We start from the raw sequence: 24907 nt of genomic DNA on the forward strand, positions 1-24907 counted from the left end.
AGAGAGAACAAGGTTGCGGATATATGTGGCCAAGATAAGATTCCTCCGTCAGGTGTCTTGGCTTACACTCAGGGAAAGGGTGAGAAGCTCAAGTATCTGAGAGGGACTTGAAGCAGTGCCGCTGCTTCATTGCATCGAAATGAGCCAGTTGAGGTGGCTGGGGTATTTGGCCTCCTGGTCGTCTCCTTGGGGAGGTCTTCCAGGCTCCTCCAACTGGGATGACTCAGAAGACACTGGAGGGATTATACCTCTCAGATGGCCTTGTAACAAATGTGTGGGGGCACAAAAAAAACAGACTGATCTGGATGTGATGAAGGTATTTTGAAAGAAATTCAGAGTCCATAGTCCACCGTTGTAACAATGACTGTTACTTGTGCCAACAAAGATGGAGGATCTTTAATGTCAATCTTGCACAGAGAAGAGATGCATATTTGAAGGTAAAAATGCCCTCAGAGTAACAGCAACTTGACCACTGGAATTTTGCAGGAAAAAAAACCTTGTATACATGAGTGCTTACCTTTATCATCACTTGGTTGTTCAATTTGTTTGTGCACCTGTTTGACACAGGTTCCTCAAGGCGTCATCATTTGTACCGATTTGATCATACTAGACTGGAAACAAAGTGGATTTATTCTGGAGCTTGACAAAGAACAGATCCACTGGTTGCTGTCTGCTGAGTTTAAGGATAAATCCTTCATTTGTTCTTGGAACAAATATCAAACTATGTCTTCTGTCGTTGGCATGAAACCACACAGGCTGTTTGATTGGAGCTGCTGTGCTTCATGTCTTACTACGCCCCCTGTTGAGGAGGTCTATCAACATAGGAAAAGCCTTCCTGCCAAAAGAAAAATAGCCGCCTCTGACCTGGTTGCATTCCGTGCCTAAAACAAAGCCGTTGCTGTTCACCACATTAAGTCGATCCTGCAACAGATACCAGCTCCATGTTGAAATGGACTCTAATCCCTTTTTCTCATGTTGGCTTCTTGCTTCTCATCCAGTTGTGTCAGAATTGATGACTGAAGTCCCTCCAGCATAAACACTGTCAGTTTTCTGGCTTCAATAACATCAGTGACAATGTGTGTGATAAAAAACACGTTTCATTAAATGCAAAGCTCTAAAGGGAAAGAGGAGACTCGAGATAGGAGGCTAGTGTGTAATTAAAAGCAAGTAAAACAACAGGGGGAATCAAAAACTATGGGACAAAAATTACTGGGTAGTAATATTGCAACATTGGAGTAAGTTGAAAATAAATTATGATAAAAGTCTATAAAATGGTTGTAAAGCATAAAATAAAGCCAAGTTTCCAAAAAGAGGCTATTTACATAATGTCCCTCTCTCTGCTTACAAACTTCACAGTAATGAAAAGCCAAGAACATAATTTTGTCATTCCATCCTGGTCGAGGTCTGTCTATGTGTTTGGCTTGTAGCAGACTGGCAGCGTGTCCAAAGTGTAACCCCGTCTCTCACCCTATGATCCCTGTGGTAGACTTCACCCCCTGACCTTTAACTAGAATAAGCAGGTTTACAATATAGATGGACGGTTACCCAGGAAAATGTTGCTATTCATTAGCAGAGGTGCTACCACTAGCATTAATAAACTATTACTGCATTTGAGGGTGTTGCCAGTACATAGATCAGATTTGTAATATACGTTATGGTATGAGCTAGCATGCCAAAAACACATTGGTAAACATTAAGACCCCATTCAGCCTGTGGTTCGCAATCTGGTGTTGCAGACGGAACGGTCCTCCCTAAAAATCAGTCTGCCCTGCCTTCACTGCGCATGTGTCATTTCGGAGCGTTGGCAGTATTTCACCGATCATCACCTCGTTTCTGCTTCAAACTGCACTCCAGTTATCATCTATCTCAGCAACAGATATCTGAAGCTTCTGTACAACAATCATTTCCACATAAATTCAGCATTGTTTCATAATAAAAGACAGAGGAAGTGATCAGAGCGCCGCAGCTACATGAGCTGCTTCTGCTGCGTTCACTGCGCCTCCGTCATTTCAAAGCGGCACAGATTATCACCTGTTTATACTTCAAATGGCCTTGTTTCTGCTTAAAACTGACTTTAGAATGATTCATCTGATGGTTAATAATCCCATTATTGCCTTTGATCACTTTGGGTGAAGAGAGTCCATCTCAGACAAGCTGCTGGGCTCCGAAATGACGCATGCACGGTGGAGGCAGACCAGACCAATTTTTAGGGGGGAACTGTTCTGCCTGCGACACCGGCTCAATCTGGATTCAATCTGGATGGCTAGCGTTCAGACCTGTTTTTCAAATCCAGCTCATCCTACACTCACACACGTCCAAACTCAACCTGATTCAAGCCGAATTCTTGCAGTTTCACCAAAAAATTTGGTAAGAGTTTCTTTAATCTATACATGACAGTGTGTGTGTGTGTGTGTGTGTGTGTGTGCGTGTGTGCGTGTGTGTGTGAATCTGGAAGTGAGGATCTGAATGTGAGAGCACAGGTGTGTGCATGTGTGGATCTAGACGTTAGAGCGTGGGTGTGTGCACATGGATCTGGATGTGAGGATCTGAATGTGAGCGCACAGGTGTGTGTGTGGATCTGGATGTTACAGATTGGGTGTGTGCATGTGGATATGGGCAAGAGAGTGTGGGTGTGTGGATCTGGACATGAAAATCTAAATGTGAGAGCACAGGTGCATGCATGTGTGGATCTGAATGTGAGAGCACGGGTGTGTGTGGATCTAGCTTTAGAGCATGGGTGTGTGCGTGTGGATATGGGCATGAGAGTGTGGGTGTGTGGATCTGGATGTGAAAATCTGAATGTGAGAGCACGGGTGTGTGCGTGCGGGTCTGGTTGTAAGAGCACGGCTGTGTGCATGTGGATCTAGATGTGAGGATCTGAATGTGAGAGCTTGGGTGTGTGCATGTAGATCTGGACACAAGGATCTGGATGTAACAGCACGGGGTGTGTGTTTGTGGATCTGGACGTGAGGATTCGAAAGTGAGAGCACGGGTGTGTGCATGTAGATCTGGGCGTGAGAGTGTGTGTGTGTGTGTATGTATGTGGATTTGGACATGAGAGCACGGGTGTGTGCGACACGTGGAAGGGAATGCACCCAGTGGATTCTTTTGGTGAGAAGGCGCCACAGATAATGACAGGTGTTTGCTGTCTTTGCCAGTGCAGCTGCACTGAACACCGTCACAGTGGAGAGGATACTGTGGGCACACAATCATCGTGACGAAGTATGACCTCATGATCCCTGAGTTAGTCGGATTCAAGCCAGATGTGTGATCAGACCTTATTGAATCCCACTCAAATAGACAGACAGACAGACAGACAGACAGACAGACAGAAAATCCACCTTTTTTCATTCAGGGAGGAAAAAAGATCCAAAAAAAACAATCAAGTCAGATTTGGTTATAAAACATGGAGAAACCAGACACTGTCACTATGAGCTTTTCCTCTGCATATGTCTCAACGTTCGACTGGTTCATTTCAGTCCAATGTCTTTCACAGTGACTTATATCTGTATTGCTAGTTAGCATGCTCGCATCTACGTAACATGTCTTGTAAATCACTTCAGAGGTATTACCTATTAACTGTTTTTAGATTTGAAAATGTTATTTCTTTATTTCGTTATTTCTAATGTTTACAAAATATGAGGAAAAAAGTGCCAAACATATTTGATTTATACAGAAATACAGCTGTGTCTGAGCGGAATCCACCATCTTGGTATATTTTGTTTGCACAAGCAACCAATGTACATCACATTGATGTGACACTGTCTTCACTTACGAGATCTGTCCAAAAAGTAACAGACCTTTTATTTTTTTCAAAAACTATATGGATTTGAATCACGTGTGATTGCATCAGCCAAGCTTGAACCTTCGTGCGCATGCGTGAGTTTTTTCACGCTTGTCGGTTGCGTCATTCGCCTGTGAGCACGCTTTGAGTGAGCAGTGGTCCACCCCACTGTTGGTCTCACAGGAGGAGAAGTGTAGCAGGGTGTAATATTAGCTGATTAATTCCAATTTCAATAATATGGTAACTACTTTGTGGAATAATTTATCAGCACATGCTGATGATGCAAACAGTGTTTATAAAGACAGTTGTAAAAACTTGAGTTATTTCTATCACCATATCGCTGTGATAGATGAGTCTTAAATAAATATGATCTGACGTGCAGTTGTGAACGCAGTCTCTGTTGACGAAGGTAAACTTCATGACGTAGCTCGAAAGGGAAGCTAAACTGTAAGTTAGCTAATCAAGGTGCAACTTTCTGTGGATGGCTGTTTGGCATTACTTCATGTAGTCTTCAAAGGACTGTTGACAGGGTACGCCCAGTTCATAAACCTCATTGGCACGCTCAATTAAAAACTGTTTTGGATTAGTTCCACAGTAAACTGACTGAAGCCGTTGTTGTTTGCCCCGAGGCAATCCCAGCATGCACCACACACACTGATATTGCGAGAACAAAATAGTGCCGACTCTGATAAGAACTATGGAGCTGAATGGGAAGTTGCTCTATTTTGGAGCCAGCCTCAAGCAGCCAATCAAGGAACTGCAACTTTTTTTTCTTGTGGTAGGGCTTCATCTGAGATCGTTGACGTTTGCCGCTTGGTTTGGACTCTGGACGGTGATGTGACAGCTCTGTGGCCCCGGAGGTAAGCTGCTTTTCACTATAGTCTTCGGTAAGTGTTCATGAAAGGAGTTATTCTGTTTTAACAGATCAAACTTGTGTAGTCTGTTGTTTAAGTCTTGCCTGTCTTTGTGGCTATGTGGGAAAGTTTTATCCCTCGTGCTTTCAGCCTGAGGCAGGAGCTAAGTGGCTAAGTTAGCGCTGTTGCTAAACCCTATATTGACAGTAATTAGGGAATAACCCTATCGTGTCTGATAATTTGTGGACGTTCATGCTGGATTTTATGGTCGCAAATTGAATTTTACCAGCGACGCATTATTTGCGACCATTCTAATCCAGTTCCATCGTTTGCACGGTTTATTATTCTGTAAGAAATTCGGTCGGCGAATCGTTGTGAAAGGATGCGGTCGGCTTGTCAAAACTTACCGTCACGACAGTGTGTTCCAGCCCAGACTCACGTTTTTTTTTAACTCACTGTTACTAATACTGCTCCTACCCCCAACCCTAACCTTAACCATAACCTAACCCTACTCCTTCCCCTAACCCTAATCATAACCACCCCCCGCTGCACTTTTAATTCCGTGCACCCGTCACGGAATGAATTACAATAAATTCGTGCTCCCATGATGAAAATTTTGGACTTTTCGTGACAATATGACAAACTAATAAATTAATGTATATTTCGTGCTGCTGAATCACGACAAGTCGTGAGACTGGGGTGCCTCTTGATGCCAAATTGGAAATTCTGTGAGCAGACCCACAGATTTATCCATCTCATCAGCTGTATTGAGTTAAATCAACGCTAAATCTATCAATCAATCCAGTTAAATCCATTAAATCCACGCATTTCAGGATCGTCGTTGCTGCACTAGTTTCTGTTGGTCTCAGGTGACAGCGTCATTGTTGACACCTGTGCAGCAATGCGGTCAGGGGGCAGAGTAACACATCAAATGTGAAACAGTTTTAATATTTTGCCACCGTCCTCGTGATATTTTATGGTCTGAAATCTCACACAATAAACCAATCAGATTCACTGAAAAATTGTAATTGGATTAGAATATGTACATTGTAATCAGGCATTTGTCTCACCAGATGCCAGAGAAGCACACTTGTGACCCACAAATGTTATTTGTGCTTTTTTAACCAGACCAGTGCATTGCCACATCTGCCACACCATGGAACTGCCTTGGGTTCTGGATGACAACCATCCAGGCAGACAGCTGGTCTGTCTTCACCTCTCAAAACTAACATTTATTTGATGCAGCCAGGTGAAACATGGGCAAGTCGTTGGACTACCACTAAACTATTTAAGACAATGTGATCTGCAAGATCGCTAGGCAGCTGAGGTATCAAGCGGCTCATTCTGACTCCAGAAGCACTCAGCGCCCCTTCAGATCGGGCCAACAGTGTTGTCAGAAGCACAAAAACATCCAGTTTGGTTCATCTTCCCATACTGCAGGAAGCATCTTACAGATGAGTGTTAGAATAGCTTTGCACTACAGTGCCACCGTAAGATCCACAGGTGAAGTGCAGTGTTTAGGAAAGAACACAAGAAGAGCTTTGAATTGTAACAATCACGTCTTTTTGCTCTCCTTCCTTCCCTCAGTCTCAGCCTCGATTACAGTCTCTCTGCCTTAGCCTGCCCTGACCCAGACGGTCTGTTCCATGTCTGAGCTCCTGCCAGATTCCAGCACAGGGAGGAATGCATGAGAGACCCTCGCCGAGCCGTAATTAACATTTCCACAGTGCTGCACCCACACCTATAGCAGGATGCTTAACGACGGCACATTCATGAAAAACAAATATTTGCAGAGAAAATCTGTCTCCCAGCGACTACAAAGACAAAGTGCAAGATAATTGAAAGGAGCTTGCGGCACATCTTTAAAAAGAGGTGAGATTAAAAAAAGAGGGAGAGATAAGAAATAAATGGCGGGGCTGAGCTTTAAAGAGACTGTTGGTGGAGAGAGAACAGTGTGAGCTGTGTGTAGTGACAGGAGAAAACCCACTCTGTGGGGGGACAGCTGCGCACGCTGAGAGGGCATCAAGCAACACCAACAAACAACAAAAAAACCATCAGAAAAAGAAAAGGGAGAAAAGGTGAGGGGTAAAATATTTAGTCATAAACTGCTGTTGCTCAGACTGATTGATACACAAGCAGCAGCAGCCTGGGTGGCCCTCAGACCCACGCTTTGGAAGTGAAAGAACCCCAGATTTCAACCACACCTGCTCCTAATTTCCATTATGCCTGTGATGAAAAGATTATTTACTGCAACAATCCTGGACAATTCCAGCAGACAGCAGACAGGTGTATTGTATATTCAATAAGTAAAACAAGCTTACCATCACGATTGATCCGGCGCATCAAAGTTAAATTTTAAGCAGATTATCCTCTTTATTCACCCTTTTAGTTTGGAGAATTACAAGATAAAAACAGTTATTGTTTTTTTCTGTCTCCACCAACAATATGGAGGAGGAGATGCTGCAGGAGCAAGGTGCTCAACTGTTTCAGCTCAGTGAGTTTTGGTGGCTGCTGCCATAAATGATATGCTTCCTTGCCAGAAAACCTCTCACTTCTGTTTCCCCATGTACATAGCAATGTCCCAGGTTTCAGCAAACATCAATCTTAAAGTTAATGACAGTCTGGTTGGTTTAATATCTGTCACTCTCAAAAGGTGTGTGGCTCTTTGAGACTGGTGATGGACTATCAATATATAGACCAAAATGCCATTCCAGGTGTGTTTCAGGCTACTTGTCCATGCGCTTGGACAAGACACATTATCATCAGTTGTGATCTGATGTTTACATCCACTCATCGTGGGCATGACTGTCATGGTAGTTTTGGGCTTTTATTGATGTCTTTGAACTGCACTTTTGTCAGGATGGAATGAAACAAGAATTGGGTGCACAAGTTTGAATTTATTTTGGATCCTCTCTCATCTACACAGGGTCAAAACTATACATACAAGTGCATATATATATATACATGCATACACTCCTACTAATACGCCCCTTAGCAAGCTGCACCTTGACCAGACTCTTATTAGCCATCAGTAAGCTTCTGACATAATTATGGATGGATATTTGACTGCTCTTCTTGGCAGACTTGGTAGAGTTCATTCAAATCGGTTGTGGTTTCCTGAAATAAAACCAGCTTTTCAGCATAGCCCACGAATTTTCATTAGGGTTGAGGTCGGGACTTTGGGGAAGGCCATTCCAGAAGCTTAGTGAACGCAGCTTGTTTAGCTTTATCTAACCCACAACCAGTTTTGATGTGTGTTTAGGATCATTGTCCTGTTGGAACACCCAATTGTGGTCAAATTTCAACCGTCTAGTTGTTGATCTGAGGTGACAGTGAAGAATTTGGAGGTAGTCCTTCTTTGTTATTCCATCTACTTGATGCAATGCACCAGTACCACTGACAGCAAAACAGCCCCAGAGCATGACACTACCACCACCATGCTTGACAGTTAGTACAGTGTTCTTAGATTTGAAAGCCTCACCTTTACTCCTCCAAACACACCTCTTGTCATTGTGGCTAAATAGCTCAATCTTTGCCTTGTCTGACCATAGAACCTTGCCCATGTGAGCAGTTGAAGGTCTATCTTGAAGGTGTTGATTGGCTTCTTACTTAGTTGGCACCCAGATTATGCACCATGCAAACTGTCATTGCTTCAGACCGTGTGCTATAAATTGTCAAGATCTACCCTCAACGTACAGTAAGGATTAATGTCAGGATTAGGACTTTAAAGTTTTAATGCCATTCACAAATATATTTTTTGCTAATGTAACCGGAGGAACTATCTTTGTTGCCAGGACGGCGGCGGGATTGAAACACCAGACTGCTCAAACGGAAGACCAAGGGGGAATTCCCCGCTAGCCAAGCTAGCAGGAACATCTTTTCAATCCGGACTTCACCTTGCTATACATTTCCCCACCTTTTTTGACTTTGTCCCGAAGTCACAGGTGCATTTAAGCATGTTCTGTGACTACCCACATCCTGCCGACCGGACTGCTTGAACTGAAGACTAAAACTTGACCAGGTCAGCCAAAGGGGAATTCCCTTTTGGCTGACCTGGTTGAATTTTGGCAGTTTTGGTCTTCAGTTTGAGCAGTCCGGTGTTCAAATCCCACTGCCATCTGAGCCACAAAGACAGGTCCTTCGGTTACACTAATGTGGACAGTGCCACGAGCGCCTTCCATGCACATACACTACCATGGCGAAATAAAATGTGCACTCTCCCAGATGAGTGTACTGACCACTCTGTCTGACTTATCTGGACCTTATGTGCAGAGATAAACATTTTCATAAATAACCACGGGGGTAGACTGATCTGCTCTGCAACCTCCAATAGCTCATTTTGGAAGGTTGGCAAAATCAGACTGAATAAATGGTGACATTTAAAAAGAGAATGTACAAACTTGAAAACAGTGAGGAAGAGCAGAACAGATGAGGAGAGGCTGACTGTTTTCCAAGAAGAGCAGACTGCAAACTGTCCTCCATTTCCCCAAAGAACATCCCTCCCTACTGCTGCCCCCAGCTGGGAGTGCATGCACACATTCACGTGCACGCGTATGCATCCCGCCCTGCTGTCTGGTTGGGGGAGGGGAACGCCGGGATGCAGGGAGACACTGAAGGATAGTGATGGTGAGAGGGAGCGAGATGAGCAGCGAAGAGAAAAGGATGCGGCGAGAAGACGGCACTGCGGAGAAGGATGGAAAGAACAAAAGAGGCGGAGGAAAACAATGTCGCCTCCACCTGCACTGAGTCAGCATCCCTCCGTCCTTCCCCACAAAGACAAATTCCCAACAAAATGCCCCTGCAGAGACGTAATTGAGGAGTCAATAACATGGTGCACCTACACCGACGGCACCCCCACCGCACAGTCCTGACCGAGACAGCTGGAGCTATCTAACCAAAGCCTGGGAGAGCCGGCGCGCTTCGGATGGATTTGAAATGTGGGCTTTACCGTATCATCTGCCAGCAGGCTGCTGGGAATGAGACGTCACACTCCGAACAGCCTGCTGCCTTATAAGGAAATCATCTCTCAGGCTCTGCCTCCCCCCGTTGCAGGGGGAGGGATGATTGCTTTCAATTATGGACGACAACGACCAAATTAGGCACCTGGCAATTTCAATATGGCCTCTTTTTTCCTCCCCATTACTTTTGATAGGATGTGGTTTTGACAGAGCGTCACCGTGGTTTTGTGCATGTGAGCGTCGTAGCCAAATCTTCTGCAAATGTTGCACATTCCATTATTGTGGTCACACAGAGGCTCAGCAGCAGGCCCGGATGATCGATGCTCCGAGGCCGCATTGAGACTTTACCCTCATCGACTACTTCACAATCAATAGTTGCTGATTACCGCTGGAGAAACTATAGCTAGGATGTGCGACGCCTCTCTGCTGCTACAATCAAACAGCGAGTTTCAGCTGCACCACAAAAACGCTCACAAGCTGCCGCCAGCCTTGTGCACACAAAACATGCACACAAAACATGCTGTAAAATGCATGAAAACTATGCACGCAAACTGCGACGGAGACAATCTGTAATTAACGAGGGAGGCTGTCTGTATCCGGTTACGGCACGGTTGCACGCACACGCGACAGCTTAAACAGTCAAAGATGAAATACTGTTTACTGCAGGAACTAGGAGGGAACTCTGCAAGTGCAGGTCTCTGCCAGGTTAATAATAACCAACCAGCATGACCGCCAAGGTGTCAGAGAACGGACGCTGGAATTCTGGACTTTACATCAACACAGTATCATAAGGAAAGACAACTTTTAAGAATGAGATCAAAATCAAACAGACAACTTCACCACCAAAGTTACTCAACTCTTCCAAAATGAATCTCTCCACAAAAACTGAATTTAAATCCATAGTCTACTTTTTTCCAGACAGATGGTGGCGATGACAGTAGCAACAGTAACTACAAAAGCATCCCGTAGAGTGCATACCTTTCGCATGACCAAGAAGATCCCATTATGCAATATAAAAAAAGAAAAGAAAAGTGTGTGTGTGTGTGTGTGTGTTTTGGGAAAGATGTCCATCCAATAACCAAACACTCCCAACACAAAATATAGCAGGTAGAAACTCATGTGACTCACATGCAACCAGCAAAGAATCTATGACATAAAAAGTGACATAGTACTCGCAATCGAAGTCTGAAATCAAAGTTCTCAAAAACACAGACATTATGAAAATATTTTCAAGTAATCATTTAAATCCTTGGTAACACATCTGGGAGAAACTGAATCATGGATGGTTATGGACGGTTATTGATACAATTGAATTCTAACTAGTCTTCCCCAGAATTATATACTCAAAGTGTGAAATCAAAGTTCTCAAAATATATTTCCCCCCCAAAATCACTAATCCGTGACCACCATGTCACAAGTCGTCTCATATCATGTAACAAACGTGTTACTATGTATCATCCCTATTAGTATCATGTCAAAAACTATAACCAGAAGCACAGTATGGTCTCGCCTGCCGCCTAGCTTGCTCAGTCCCTATTATAATAGACTTTTATGAAAAAAACATTTTTAAACATCAACAGAAGTTTGTTTTGTTTGCCCTCATCACAGGGCCGTAATTGAATAATATATTGTCAGTGAATATGAAAACTGTATTCCTTAAAGCATTAAAGTTATAGCCAATGTCAATTTTTTTTTTTTTTGGTCAAAAGTCAGTTTTTTATGCCAAAAATACACATGGGTATAGGATAATAATGCATCATGTAGTAATCATCTGGACAGCAGATGCTGCCGCATATAGAATCTCCGTGTCCACACTTAGTAAAACTATAGTACCTGGAAAAAACTTTGACGTAGGGTCCTCGTGCATAACAACGATGACAGACGGATCATTCATTACATAGACTCACACAGCATCGCATGTGAGTCAGCAAATAACATACATGTATTATAACTTAATTTAATTGGCCTGAGGCTGCAAATATTCATTGGATAGTTGTTTTGCACAAAATTGGCAGTTTCTCGTAGGAACACCCCCCCACCACCACCACCACCTCAACACCTTTTTTTTGTTTGTTTTTTCCCATTGTAATGGAATTTATTCCAGAATAAGCACGCTCTCATTAAAAAGTTTTGTTTGAAAATGTAAATCAGTCAAATGATCTCTCTTGCAATGCCAGAAAATTGGAACAGAGTCCAGGATGTCTTGTCTTCTCTTTGCTCCACCCCTTTTTCAGGTCTGCCCCTAAACATTTTGGTTTATACTCACAGTTATAAAGGAGGGTTTAGTCACGTTTCTTGAAAGTGGGCTAATCAGTTTGTGAGGTATAATGTTTTACCAGCATTTGTCCATTTGTCTCTGCGCAGGATAACTCAAAAAGCAATGAACAGAGTTCAATAAATTTTGGCAAGCAGATAGATAATGTTCCAAGAAATAATTGTGGAGATAATCCAGAATCTATTCTGAAACTAAAATCCAGAATAATGTTTGGCAAATAGGAACATTTAAGTGGAAAAAGTTGTGAGGATGTTGTTGAAATTTAGTGAGCAGATGGACAATGTGTTATAAAAAGGAGGGATTTGAATTTGGATTTGATCCAGAACATATTCTGGATCCAGAATTGGCTGAGGTATGTTCTCTCTGAGTGCCTTCTAGTTTGTAGCAGTATGAACCCAGCCTTTAATTAAATTTCCCCTTCCCTCATTTCGTTAAGCAGGATATTATCTCCTGACACCATATTTGAACACCCCCCAGGTCAAGAGTGGAAAAATCAACTCTCAGATGTGCATGGGTGTGCGCTCAGCCATGCTGTTTTTTTCCATCTCCATGTATGGTGCTGCTGTTTGGATGTGAGGGGACCGGCGAGCTTCGCTGCTCCTTCACACGCAGCTCCATGTCTGCTCGGCTCTAATCCACTGAGCTGCTCAGGAAAGAGTGCTGACGACGGCCTTTTCCGCTCTCCCATAATCCAGCTGGCTGCGGGTCTGAGAGAATAATCCTGGATTAGAGCTCCTCCCTATGGAGCAGCCATGGGGTCCCATGTGGGGGCCCGTCGCAGTCAGCGGTGCCTGAGGCGCCGCTCCTTTAACATGATGAGAGAGGTTCCACAAACAGGCAAACAGTGTCTGATTAGGACTGAATTGCATCAAACGCCGGCGTGTCAGCCTGAGGGAAGTCGCAATCTTCTGAGGAGATGAATAATGGTAAAGAGGGATAACGCCGGGTCGGCCTTATCATGTTACAAGTGCTTTTCTTTAACATTTGACTTACACAATGCAACAAATTTGGCCCCCAACGACGCACCTCATCAGTGCAGGATACACTTTAAATGTTCCGTTGTTGGAAATGGAAGCTAATGAGAAGCGTAAAGCGTTTGCTCCACTTGAACACAAAAAATTGACAGACGGACATAAAAAAAAAAATTACGAAGGCCGCACATAAAGAATGAAAGCCACACACACTAATTATAATACTCACACTGTAACTGCACAAAACACAGAAAACATTCAAATTAATCAGCAGCCATACACATTAAATAAAAAAAAACCTTTCATACAAATATTTCAGTTTTAAGTCATTTAAAGTAGCGGTGTAACCGCTTCCCAAATATGCAAGAATGTTAAAGACAACAGCTGAGTTACTCACAGTCGGGGGCCGACTACAAAGTGTGTGAGTCAAAGCCGCGGAGATTCTTAAGAGATTCATAAAGAGTGAGAAATTATTCACGCCGCACTGAGGTCGACCAAACACACGAGAAATGTGACGGAGCAACACATCAGAGCAAAACGTCTGCTCAGAACAGGGAGGTCACGACACTGTGGCAAGCGTGACCTTTATTTCCTCCACCGACGAAGTTAGAGGAGGTTGTATTATCGGCCATGTTTGTTTGTTTGCCTGTTTGTGAACAGCCTGGAGCTCACAATTTTTCAAATATTGTTATGACCTTTTTACCGAAGATTCATATCTTGATAGGCAAGAACTGATTCCATTTTCAAGGTCAAAGAGCAAAGTCAGGAAAAATCCTGGAAAATTGGGAAAAATCCCTATCATTTTCAAAAACTCATAACTGTCAAAAAAGATGAAATTTATTTCATATTTGAGAGCATTATGTAGGACGGTATCCTTTATGGACTGACAATGTTTGATCCGGATTTGATCCAGATTGCAGATTTTGTGGCCATTTAAATTTAACATTGAAAACCCCATTTAATGTATATTTTACATTATATCTTAATCAAACATGCCCCAATTACTCTCATATTTGAAGGTGAGGTGCAGACTGGCACTCACTATCACCTGACAAAGTTTGATCCGGATCTGATCCGGATTGTGGATTTTGCAGACATTTAAACATTGAAAACCCCATTTAATGTATATTTTACATTATACAGGTATCTTAATCAAACATGTCCCAATCACTTTCATATTGAAGATGAGGTGCAGACTGGCACTCACTATCGCCTGACAAAGTTTGATCCCGATATGATGCAGACTGTGGATTTTGTAGACATTTAAATTTAACATTGAAAACCCCATTTAATGTATATTTTACATTATATCTTAATCAAACATGCCCCAATTACTCTCATATTTGAAGGTGAGGTGCAGACTGGCACTCACTATCACCTGACAAAGTTTGATCCGGATCTGATCCGGATTGTGGATTTTGCAGACATTTAAACATTGAAAACCCCATTTAATGTATATTTTACATTATACAGGTATCTTAATCAAACATGTCCCAATCACTTTCATATTGAAGATGAGGTGCAGACTGGCACTCACTATCGCCTGACAAAGTTTGATCCCGATATGATGCAGACTGTGGATTTTGTAGACATTTAAATTTAACATTGAAAACCCCATTTAATGTATATTTTACATTATATCTTAATCAAACATGCCCCAATTACTCTCATATTTGAAGGTGAGGTGCAGACTGGCACTCACTATCACCTGACAAAGTTTGATCTGGATCTGATCCGGATTGTGGATTTTGCAGACGTTTAAACATTGAAAACCTGATTTAATGTATATTTTACATTATATGTTAATCAAACATCTCCCAATTACTCTCATATTGAAGATGAGGTGCAGACTGGCACTCACTATCGCCTCACTATCACTATTGAAGTTTGATCCCGATATGATGCAGATGGTGGATTTTGTAGACATTTAAATTTAACATTGAAAACCCATTTAATGTACATTTTACATTACAGGATAGGGTTTGCCTCGGTGAACCCTATCCTGACCAGGTCCGCATAATCACGGGTACACCGAAATCAAATATCTCAAAAATGCAAAAAAAATGCAGACTAGCACTCTCAGTGAATAGATCTGATCCACGTCTGATCCATATTGTGGATTTATCAGATATTTGATTTTAACATTGAAAAGCCCTTTTGATCTATATTTTGAATTATATTTTAGGTTATGAAAAGTCAATCCTAACAGGACTTTGACCTTCAAAATGTTTTCCAAGGTACAAATTTGTGGAATTAAAAACTAGTGTTGGAAAGTAGCGGAGGTTTGCACTCTGTGAGCGCGGTGCTCTAGTTTCCTTCATATTAATCAGTAATTTGATGTGATAATTGTTTTATGTACATGTGAATTTGTCTACAAATCAATAGTTTCATCACATCTGGGATCTCCAGCTTTTGTGATGGTTGTGCAATAAAAGTCTGTGACCTCAATGATTTTATCGACCATATAAAGGCTGATTACAAGGTGAACACTGGGGAAGGGAGCTGATAAGATTTTATCAATATATACCTTTATTGATTCTGCCCATTGGTCGGATTCTTTTTCAGTTCCCTTATCAATTCTTTATTTCTTTTCTGTGTGGAAAAATGAAGGCCTACAAAGGTGTTCAGTGTCGCTGCAGCCAGGTTTCCAGCTGAAAGCTTGATGTTATGATGGAACTGCCAGAAAACATAGGTAAGAGGGATTGATAAGGCGTACGATTCCAACGGACTGAAAAATTCAGAACTGATTCTCAAGTAAGAAGTGCTTCGGTCTGCTTTTCATACAAATATCCTTTCTGCAGGGTTGTGTGGAGGTGTGACAGAGAATGGTTTACTCAGAATAATAGTAATTTGCGTGAATGTAATGTTCACTCATTAATTCTTCAGCTTTGTGATTCTACAGTGGCAAGAAAAAGGATGTGAACCCTTCAGCTATGACACATCTGAATGTTTAAATGGCATCAAATCAAAACAGAAAAATCCAGCTTCTGCATATAAAAAATTTGAGTATTGACACCTTTACAGTGTCAAATCTCGCGCATAATTACATTCTCGCTGGGGAGGCCGAGATTTCATTGTTAGTGTAAACAAGCATATGTGGGTGGTGGAATGGACAAGTAACAAGCAACTTTAAAAAAAAAAAAAAAAGCATGTTGGTATTAGGGTCGCATGTCATGAACCGGTTCTTTATTTCCGGTATCCTTAAGAAATGATTGGATCCATCGGCATCAATAGCATTATGGCTTAACGATTCCCTTATCAGTCTTTCAGAGTGGCCGTTGTTTTGGGGGGTGTTTGTCAGGAAAATGATCATTTCTTTACATTGACTGCAGACCCTGCAGCAAGTCTGTAATCAACCATTTCTGCAGTGCGGCTTTGCTTTGAACCTTGAACCAGTGAAGCAGTGCTTCGATCTTTGATCTGCTTTGTTGGTTCTTTATTTTATTTCGGTTTATCTTAATTTTTCCCCCACTAAAACCTAAAGAGCATGTCTGAGTAATATTTACCTTTTTTATGTTAAACCGACCTGTTATGGTCTTCTGAAATAGTTGACAGATGTATTTTATAACTTAAAAACGGGACCGATGCTAACGCATTAGCATGTCTATGGCATTTTCAATGTTTAAAGTTAGCATTAAGCTGAGGCATTATCAAGTCTCGCTCTCCAGCGCGCAAAGGACTCTGGGATACTCTAAAACCATGAATAGTTGAACTTTAAGGTCTTCTTTTGAAGAAAATCCTCCTCTATACCACTTCATCATGAAGCTGTACAACTGGTGATTCAAAATGCAAAACTTGCACTGTGCACAATTTCTCCAACCACAGCCACAGAAGAATCTAACTTCTTCAGACATGCCTCCTCCAGACAGATTTGGCATAGTACCATACTGTTTGTATTTCTTAATAACTGATGTAAATGAAGACCAAGACATATTCAGTGACTTGGAAATATTCATGTATTCATCCCGATTTGTCTGAACCAAACTGGCCTTACAAGTGATGATTTACTTGCGTTACGCCACACTCTTTATGAGTGCCACTAGCTTAGCTTATGACAAGCTAAAAGTGGACGCTCTTGTTTTGGCCGAACAACTTTCCACAGTTTCTGGGGATTCTGTGTTAGTACGCACCTGCAGCTGATATGCTTGATAAATTCCTGTGCAAAAAGTAGTTCCCAGATAATTGTGATATATTCCTGTGAGATCATGAGTATATTTCATCTAAATCAATTCTCAAATTTACCAGTAATAAAATTATAAAGAGAACTTAAGTTTTAAGAGTGGCCATAATAAATATTTAAGAAACTTAAAAGTTTATGAGCACTGTAAACACTGACACGATGGAGTTTGATGCAGAAGGGTTCAGAAAGATACGATTGGAATGTTTTGATTACCATTTACGAGGTCTATTAGAAAAGTATCCGACCTTATTATTTTTTTCAAAAACCATATGGATTTGAATCACGTGTGATTACATCAGACATGCTTGAACCCTCGTGGGCATGCGAGAGTTTTTTCACGCCTGTCGGTTACGTCATTTGCCTGTGGGCAGTCTTTGAGTGAGGAGTCGTCCACCCTCTCGTCGATTTTTTCATTGTTTAGGAATGGCTCAGAGACTGTTGCTTTGTTTGATAAAAATTTTTTCAAAACTGTAAGGCACAACTGAGTGGACACCATTCGATAAATTCAGCTGGTTTTCGGTAAAAATTTTAACGGCTGATGAGAGATTTTGGTCTGGTAGTGTTGCCGTAAGGACGGCCCACAGTGCCTGACGGCGATCTGCGCTTCGAGGCGGCAGCGTCTCGCCGTTTCAAGTTGAAAACTTCCACATTTCAGGCTCTGTCGACCCAGGAAGTCGTCAGAGAACAGAGAACTTTCAGAAGAAGTCGGCATGAGGAGTTTATTCGGACATTCCATTGTTAACAGACATTTTGTAATGAAAGAACGTGCGGGCAGAGTCGCATGTCGGGCCAGACCCGACCGCGGGGGGTCGCGACAGGAAAAACACCTCCGTTGGAAACCTTAACGGACAAGTTGGAACATGCCCAAGCTGTTAAACAATTTCTCAGTTACTCACTTGTTGAAAGCCATCAAAAGCCACCTCAATTTTACAAATGGTTTTCAACACGGAGGTGTTTTTCCTGTCGCGGCGCACACAGATTCGCCGAGTCGTCACGGAAACGACTCGGCGAATTTGCACACACGTCTTTCATTAGAAAATGTCCTTAAACAGTGGAATGTCCGCATAAAGTCCTCATGCCGGCCTCTTCTGAATCTTCTCTGTTCTCTCACGACGTCCTGGGTTAATTAAGCCTTAAATTAGGATGTTTTCAGGTCGAAACAGGCCGACGACGGCGCCTGGAAGTGCTGCACGACGTCACGCTCCGTGGGAAGTCCTTACACCAACAGAAACACCCCATAATCTCTCATCAGCCGTTAAACTTTTCACCGAAAACCAGCTTAAGTTCTCGAATAGTGTCCACTCGGATATTCCTCACAGGTCCAGAAAAAATTCTGATAAAGCAACGCACGCCGTCTCGAGCAGCGTGTGAAACAAAGGAATTCAGCCGAGAGGGCGGGACCACATCTCACTCAAGGCCTGCCCACAGGGAAATGATGTCACCGACACGCGTGAAAAAACTCACGCATGCGCACGAGGGTTCAAGCATGATTGGTGTAATCGCACGTCATTCAAATCCATATAGTTAAAAAAATAAATAAAAGGGTCGGTTTATTATCTAATAGACCTCGTACAATTGGCGATGAAAGACTTGGGTGTTAACTTCGTGTTAAAGGCAGAACAAGAAGCTGCACTGAAAGAGATCTATCTGGGAAGAGACATTCTCTGTGTTGTTGCTCCATCGAGAGCGACACGCTGAAAAGTAGTCCGGCGAGCTCAACTTGTGGGCGCGAGCTATCCCACAATGCTAAAATAGCAGAGATGTCAGTCCAATGAGAGCGGCACTCTGAGCAGGGTGGCTTACGCTAAAAGGTGCCATTACTAACGCAACCCATCAGCTTGGCTTTTATATTTGTATTTCATCTCCATCATGTTATAGAGTTTAGTTTTCACTGCGAGTTTAAAGGACAACATTTTAGAAATTTTTAAGTACAGAAGCGTGATTTTTTTTTTTCTTCTGATATCATTCCAACATACAGAAGTGTAGTACCTCAAGGGTTCACATACTTTTTCTTGCAGCTGTTAACTTTGAGCTGCATGAAAAAAGAAACCATACAAACAAAGTACCTTGATTGAGGAGAGTAACGTCAACTTAGAACATGGCACCATTTACGCTCTCAATCAAGGGACTCTAACAAACATCTACCATGGCAACCTGCAGTGGTGGGCACAGTTCCACTAATTGCTAAGTAGCTAAGCTAACATTTTAGCTTTTCAGCTAACTTTGAAAACCATCAGTGGACCAATTAGCTTCCGCTAAACTTAGTTCCGCCAACTTTCAGTCCACTCACATTTTGTTGCTGGTAAAGTGAGTAAATTAATGGTCAAAAACATTTGTAAACCCTAAAATTGTACATTAGTGCCTGCTCATGAATGCAGAGAGCTAGCTAACACTTCCGGTTCATAGGTCAAAGTACATAAGCACTGCTGTTGTTGCCACATAGAGCCAAAAGAAGTTACATTGTGCACAAAAACGGTATGTAAGCAGCTCAAATATTTCCATTTATTAATTTTTCATGCTTTTGTTTTCTGTTTGTAAACACAATTCGCCCTGTTGACGTATCCCATAATCCCTTGCATGCCGGAGAGTCACTGCAGTCAAACAACATATAGAGAATCCACATGATGACAATTTTAAATGAATATTATCCTACAAAAATGTAATTTTTTTATGCTTTCCGTCACGTTAATAAGAAACTGCATGCATGATACCCTGAAAACTTGCTAAAACAATTATAACAAATAATCCGTGTCTGCTATGTTTAATTGTGGAATTTAATAAACGCAAACCGAATTTCAGACATATTATATATATTAGTCTGGAACAAAGAGGACAAACAGTGTTGTAAAGAACAATAATCAAGACGTTAAAGAGCAAACTTCACTTTCCCCCAGAACAACAATCAGGAAGCGATTGTAGCTCACAGCAGCTCCCATTGAAAATAACAGAGAGACAGCCTGTGATTCTCCCATGTTTGCATAAAACAAACGCAATAACAACGTCTATAAACCCAGAGAATATATTCATGAGAGTTTTAGGCACAATATAAAAATAGTTTTATGTTGCGATGTTAATGGTGTTGTCCGTGTGCAGCGGTTAAAGTGCAGCCCGATCAGAGCGTCTCAATGCAGTTCTCAATGTTACTGAGATCTCACAGCGCAGCGACCTCTCTGAGGTTTTCCGGGATTTGAAACGTCAATAGGGCGAATACGGGTGAGCCGTAGCTCCATTAACAGTTTATAAATATGTAATATAGAGATAAAGTGTGACTTCTAATAAGGTGATTTACTGCTTTTGATAAAGATAATGACAATGTGTGGGATAGCTGTTTATCGGTTTAGCATTATAAAAGTTAACTTTTCAAAGCTAACTTTTCAGTTAGTTGTGCCCACCACTGGTGACCTGCCTTAACTGCTTATTAACTGATCAAAGTGTGACAGCTGTGCGAGTCACACCAAAACTACCCACAGAAAATAAATCATTCTGTTGCTGATATCGTAATATAGAACTTTACATTACATTTTTGTAGTTCTGAGTCAGTCTTTCCAGCACTCAGCACACAGTCACCACTTTATTTATCTGCTCGTTTCCCCCATGAGAGACTCGAGTTTGCGTCAGTGTACAAAATCCCTCAGCGCCAGTGAAGCACAACAAGGGGAAGCAGGGAACCTTAATGCTGTACGTCTGCGGGGACATGTCACGATAACATCATTAAACTTTGCCAAGACAGCTTACAGGTTCACATCTACTTTGCATGAAACTGGGAAATATGATTTTACTGTGTTCTATATAATTTGAGTCATGTTTATTGACACAAGCCATGTGTTGTTGGTACCCACTCTCAGACTCTAAAGTAGAGATAGATAAAAGGCAGACATCCGTAATGACTTTGTGGTCAAAAACAAAACACTGATGAACAGGTGAGCCATTGTTGGTCATAATGGATTTTCTAGGACAGATCATCAAAGTCAATTATGCAAAAGCAAAACATATTCAAAAGAGATTTTCATGTGGATAAACTGAATGCAAAAAGCATATTTTCAATCATCTATGGAATCAAAAGCTTTTGAGTCAATAAAGGCAAAGCAGTGTCATTTTGTCTGGTTTCCATGCAAATAAGCACAAAAACAGATGCAGCAGCAGGAACGCTGATGTGGCAAAGAAGGTGATATCAAGAACAATGCAGATATGTATGAACCAGTGCAAGCGATAATTCATTGTAGTTTTTCCTCTACTCGCACACACACGGTTACCCTCACAACAATATAGTCACTTTCTTACATGCATTTATCTTAGTTTTACCTTACATACACTAGATTCACTTTCTCTCACATGCTTGCATTCTTGTTGGTTTATCTCACATACAGTGTAATCACTTTCCTGCATGGATGCATTCTTAGTTTCTTCTCACATGCATGCGTTCTTACAGTTTTGTCTCATACAGTATATTCACTTTGTCTCACACACACATGCATTCTTGCTCTGTTTTGCCTCACATACAGTATATTCACTTGCTCTCACATGCATGCATTCTCACTGTTTCCCCTCAAATCCTATATGTTCATTTGTTCTCACATGCATGCATTTTCGCCATTTTACCTCACTTACAATATATTCAGTTGCTCTAACATGCATTTTCACCATTTTACCTCACATACAGTATATCCAGTTGCTCTAACATGCATGCATTCTCGTCGTTTTACCTCAACTACAGCATATTTACTTGTTCTCACATGCATGCATTCTCGCCGTTTTACTTCACATAAAGTATATTCACTTGAATACACATGCGTGTATTCTTGCTCTATTTTATCTCACATACAGTATGTTCACTTTCTCACATGCATGTATTCTTGTTCCATTTTATCTCACATACACTATATTCACCTGCTCTCACATGGATGTATTCTTACTCAGTTTTACCTCACATACTGTACACTATATTCACTTGCTCTGTCATGTGTGTATTCTTGCTCTGTATTATCTCACATATAGTATATTCACTTCCTCACGTGTGTATTCTTGCTCCATTTTATCTCACATACACTACATTCACTTTCACATGGATGTTTCTTGCAGTTTATCTCACATACAGTATATTCACTTTCTCACGTGTGTATTCTTGCTCCATTTTATCTCACATACAGTATATTCACTTTCTTGCAGCTGATCTGCTCTGTGTAAGCCTGATCCCGTGAGATTTCAGAAGCTAAGCAGTGCAGGGCCTGGCTATTACTTGGATGGGAGACGTCTTTGGAATACCAGCGGTTGTGTGTTTCTCCAGGTTACATTGGAGTTGTGCCAGGAAGGGCATCCGGCGTAAAACTTGTGCCAAATGCCTATGCGGATCTGGCTGTATCCACTGTGGCGACCCTGGACAAAACGGGAGCAGCTGAATGGACAACAACAGTATATTCACTTTCTCACGTGTGTATTCTTGCAGTTTTATCTCACATACAGTATATTCACTTTCTCACATGCGTGTGTTCTTGCTCCATTTTATCTCACATATAGTATATTCACTTTCTCATGTGTATTTTATCTCACATACATTATATTCATTTTCTCACGTGTGTATTCTTGCAGTTTTATCTCACATATAGTATATTCACTTTCTCACATGCGTGTGTTCTTGCTCCATTTTATCTCACATATAGTATATTCACTTTCTCATGTGTATTTTATCTCACATACACTATATTCATTTTCTCACATGCGTGTATTCTTGTTCCATTTTATCTCACATACACTATATTCACTTTCTCACATGCGTGTATTCTTGTTCCATTTTATCTCACATACACTATATTCACTTTCTCACATGCGTGTGTTCTTGCTCCATTTTATCTCACATATAGTATATTCACTTTCTCATGTGTATTTTATCTCACATACACTATATTCACTTTCTCACATGCGTGTATTCTTGTTCCATTTTATCTCACATACACTATATTCACTTTCTCACATGCATGTATTCTTGCTCCATTTTATCTCACATATACTATGTTCACTTTTTCACAACGCATGTATTCTTGCAGTTTTTTCTCACATACACTATATTCACTTTCTCACATGCGTGTGTTCTTGCTCCATTTTATCTCATATACAATATTCACTTTCTCACATGCATGTATTCTTTCTCCATTTTATCTCACTTACACTATATTCACTTTCTCACATGCATGTATTCTTGATCCATTTTATCTCATATACACTATATTCACTTTCTCACATGCACGTGTTCTTGCTCCATTTTACATCACATGCATGTATTCTTGTAGTTTTATCTTACATACAGTATATTCACTTTGTCACACATGCATTCTCTTCATTTTGCACATTCACGTGAATGTGCAAAATGAAGGGAAAGGGTGAAGCGGTAGGATAAGGGGACAGTATAGATATACTCAGTCTGCCTTACAGAGTAATTTTTCTTCTCAAATGCATGCATTCACATAGTCACATATAATTTCCCTCACATACATACAACCCCAATTCCAATGAGGTTGGGACGTTGTGTGAAATGTAAATAAAAACAGAATACAATGATTTTCAAATCCTCTTCAACCTATATTCAATTGAATACACCACAAAGACAAGATATTTAATGTTCCAACTGATAGACTTTTTTGTTTTTGTGCAAATATTTGCTCATTTTGAAATGGATACCTGCAACATATTTCAAAAAAGCTGGGACAGTGGCAACAAGAGACTGGGAAAGTTGATGAATGCTCAGAGAACACCTGTTTGGAATATTCCACAGGTAAACAGGTTAATTGGCAACAGGTGAGTGTCATGATTTGGTATAAAAGGAGCATCCCCAAAAGACTCAGCCGTTCACAAGCAAAGATGGGGCGAGGATCACCACTTTGTTAACAATTGCGTGAAAAAATAGTCCAGTACAGTTTAAGAACAATGTTTCTCAATGTTCAACTGCAAGTAATTTAGGGATTCCATCATCTACAGTCCATAACATAATCAGAATATTCAGAGAATCTGGAGAACTTTCTACATGTAAGTGGCAAGGCCGAAAACCAACATTGGATGCTCGTGACTTTCGATCTCTTACATTAAAAACCAACATCATTGTGTAAAGGATCTTACTGCATATGGGCTCAGAAACACTTCAGAAAACCATTGTCAGTTAACACAGTTCGTCGCTACATCTATAAGTGCAAGTTAAAACTCTACCATGCAAAGCGAAAGCCATACATCAACAACATCCAGAAATGCTGCCGCCTTCTCTGAGCCCTGAGCTCATTTGAAATGGACAGATGCAAAGTGGAAAAGTGTGCTGTGGTCTGATGAGTCCACATTTCAAATTGTTTTTGGAAACACTGTGGTAAACACCACTGTCCCAGCTTTTTTTAAATGTGTTGCAGGCATCCATTTCAAAATAAGCAAATATTTGCACAAAAACAATAAAGCTTATCAGTTTGAACATTGAATATCTTGTCTTTGTGGTTGAAGAGGATTTGCAAATCATTGTATTCTGTTTTTATTTACTTTTTACACAATGTCCCAACTTCATTGGAATTAGGTTTGTAGTACATTCTTCCAGTTCTTCCAGTCATCAATATTTTTTCAGATATTTTCAGTTATCTTGTCACATACGAGGCCTGTGAGAAAAGTAACGGACCTTATTATTTTTTTCAAAAACCATATGGATTTGAATCACGTGTGATTACATCAGACATGCTTGAACCCTCGTGGGCATGCGAGAGTTTTTTCACGCCTGTCGGTTACGTCATTCGCCTGTGGGCAGTCTTTGAGTGAGGAGTGTCCCACCTTCTCGTCGATTTTTTCATTGTTTAGGAATGGCTCAGAGACTGCTGCTTTGTTTGATAAAAAATTTTTCAAAAACTGTAAGGCACAACTGAGT

General features: G+C 41.2%; 1 long non-coding RNA gene across 1 annotated transcript; it reads left to right on the forward strand.

Annotated features, from left to right (window-relative positions):
* Positions 1 to 296: 296 nt before the first annotated feature.
* LOC117528136 lies at positions 297 to 15105 on the forward strand. The gene is made up of 3 exons (XR_004565680.1): positions 297 to 307; positions 2626 to 2630; positions 14971 to 15105. It is a non-coding gene; the product is annotated as an uncharacterized LOC117528136 (long non-coding RNA).
* Positions 15106 to 24907: the final 9802 nt, after the last annotated feature.

Source organism: Thalassophryne amazonica, chromosome 16, assembly GCF_902500255.1.
Source record: "Thalassophryne amazonica chromosome 16, fThaAma1.1, whole genome shotgun sequence".
Classification (NCBI taxonomy): Eukaryota; Metazoa; Chordata; class Actinopteri; order Batrachoidiformes; family Batrachoididae; genus Thalassophryne; species Thalassophryne amazonica.